The following is a 3,166-nucleotide window of genomic DNA, read 5'->3' as shown; positions in this document are numbered from 1 at the left end:
TTCCATATGCTGCTGTTTCTACATCGGTGAAAGAATAAATACACCTATCTTCCAGAAATGCCTTTTCACACATTGTGTCCTTGAGAAATTGCAGTGCCATCACAGGGGCAGAGCACTTAGCCTCTACTGAAAAAATACCATGTTTAGTGTGTCTGCTCTAAAAATTCTTACTTCTCCCTGTGGGTATTTTAAGACAGATAGATACTCTGGGCTAACTGCAGATACCCTGACGCTGGCAATGCCCCGAACGTGCCTGTCTTCAAGGGGAAAAGGAAGTCGTGTTCCCCTTCCCTTTTCCATCCTGTCCTCACACATGAGAAGCAGGCTGTAGCTATCGCGTCATCTGGTGCTGGAGATGTGGTGAGGCCAAAGCTGAACATCCTAACAGCTTGCCTTGGGACATCAAAAATCATCCAAAGCTTCTGTGCTCTGGCATCAGGAGGATCTGGTCAGGTTCATACCACAGAGGTGAATTTATGCCTATTTTCATTTTCAGTAGTATCTTTTGATGCCCATGTTCTGTAAGGTTTTTTTATGTTTGTCATTTTCCCAGCTCTCACGATAATACTAGTAGACCATCTTGTAATTTGGACAGTGAACTGAGATCTCCTGCCCTGCATACAGTGACTGGATCCCTAGCCACTGCCAGGCTGCATTCACAAAGCTGCGCTCTACAGTATAAATACATAGAAGGGCAACTGGGCAACTCTTTCAGATAAATTAATTCTATTTATTTACATATTTTAGGAATTAGAGGGAAAAATAATTTCCTCTTATTTCCCTCTTCCCCTCCCTTTAATTTGCTTAATCCAATCAGTTCAGTTTCCTAGATCCATCTGGTCTATAATGCATTGCTGAATGTCAGGCCAAGTGAATTTGCAGACAAAGTTTAAGGCACCTCCAGAATGGCTGAATATTAAGTATACTGGCAGAGACTGGTCTAAATAGAGTGTGTTTTCAAGGACATTGTTCACATAATTTGATTTCTTGTAGACCTCAGAGTATTAGGAATTAAGGGAGAAGGCTGGATTGTGGTTTCTTTGTGGGCTGGCAGAATCCCAGCTGAATAAAGTCAAGTCATCATTTGGTATAACTTGCTTCTTATGAGATGCTGCATGCAATGCAGGGTTCATATAAATTCCACGTGATGCTTTGTAGGGAGTTTTTCCATGTGTGGTTTTTAAATAAGCTCTCAATTTAGTGGCTGAAATTTCATTCTCTTTGTGTGAGCTGTGTACAAGCTCTGTATCGTCCAGCTGTAGACATTAAATTTCATGAGAAAAGACAAAACTTTCTAGTAATATCCCTTGTCCTACTCCTCATCGAATTTTATGTTGGAAAAAAACATTTGGTAAGGGTACAGCTAGCATTTTCTTACAGATCACAATGCTCTGCAACAAAGGCACGATACCGCTCCAGTTGAAATGAGCGTGAGCCTACATAGCCATGGGTTGAGGCACGTAGGTGTCCCATTAAAGCTGCCCCAAAATAAGAATGTGGACAAGTATGTTGTGATCTACACCACAGAGTCCTGTGCCTTGGGCTGTGGTGAGCCAGCCTCCTGAACAGGGACAGCACAGGCAGCTCATACAGCCATATCAGGCTGTTTGTTCAATACATCAGCTCAAGTGCAGTTCACAGAGCATGTGGGCTATTGCTCTGACCAGGTTACCTGGAAGTCTTGGTACGTACATCTTACTGGACAACAGATATGAGGAGATTAAAGCACCACGCGTTAGAACATAGGTGGAGTTCAGACATCTACCAGCTCGGTGTCTTTTAAGTAGAATTTTGTAATGGGAATAAATCAGTCCATTTAGTTCAATTTAGTAGCTAGAGTTGCTACTACACAAGCAGAACATCTCGCAGCAAAATTCAAGATTGGACTTGGGAATGGAATACTGTATCAGCTAGTGCCTGAGCTACCTATGGAATAATAAATATTCCTATCTTCTTTAACTCAGAAGTTAAAGAACCCTCTTTAGTGCAAACAGATGGGAATGGTGAATTAGATTCTTCTGCAAATTATATTCAAGGTAGAAGACTGCAAATAAAGGGACAGTGACTGAAATGTTAATGCTATTCCATTTTATTGCCTGCCTATTTTCCTTTTAAAACATGAGTTCTAAGTCTTGAATAAAGGTAAGAATCATGGCATTAATGAGAAAGGGGAGATTAAAAATTTCAGCCATCAGCAGCCTTTCTGATTTTATGTAGATTAGTTTAACAGCTGTGGAGATTTGCACACTAACACTACCACTGATTTTCATCTCACCAGGTGTTACTAAGAATAATTTAGTATTTTGAATAGTTATATTTTTATAGACATGTTCAAGAAGCCAGGAAAAGTTCTCGAATATTTAATAGTCCAATAATGAGATGAAAAAGCATTTTAATTCAGTATTTGATAGCACTTCCAATCCAACATAACATACTAAGAGCTAACTCAGAAAAGAGTATATACCTACAGGCTTTTAATATTTTTCTCTCTGTAAAAATTTAGCAGCTTAATTTGTGCATAGAAAATAAGTTTTGATATTCCCATCTTCAAACTGTTTTAAAAAATGCAAGTGCTCAAATTCTGCATCATCTTCAGAAAAATCTCAAATACAATAGAATTCAGTAACAATATAACAAGAGTATTTATTGCAACAGGGGATATGTATTTTTCACAAGATTTCAGATATCAAAATTATACCAAAAAAGGTAGGGGTGGGCAGTACTTTGTCCCTGCAAAACAGAAATTGGCAAATAGGAAACAGTTCTATAATAACCCGTGTGGGACCATGGAGCACTTTGGATTAGCTGTGCATTATGGGTAATCCTCATGTATCTTTTTATTATCGTTGTTGTTCATTCACAGTTCAGGTATTTTAAGATGCTTTCCATGGCCTTTTGAGGTTTAACTATGTTTTTCACTTGATCTGTAATTTAGTAGCTGGAACAAGAAGACAAAAGTTACTTGGAATTAGACCTGACAGCCAGGAGGCTGAAGTGCTGGCACTAGTCTGCCACCTGACAGGTCTACGCCTCATGATTCGCCTGTGCATGTGTTTGTGATATATTTCAAAAGCAAGAAACCTAGCAGAAAGGATTCTCAGCCCACGCATAGGTGCAGGCAAAATGCACAATAATGAGCTTTGAACTGCCTGCTTTATTTTTCAGC

Source organism: Buceros rhinoceros, unplaced genomic scaffold (genome assembly GCF_000710305.1).
Source record: "Buceros rhinoceros silvestris isolate BGI_N320 unplaced genomic scaffold, ASM71030v1 scaffold9081, whole genome shotgun sequence".
Classification (NCBI taxonomy): Eukaryota; Metazoa; Chordata; class Aves; order Bucerotiformes; family Bucerotidae; genus Buceros; species Buceros rhinoceros.
Note: the sequence above shows the minus strand (reverse complement) of the source record.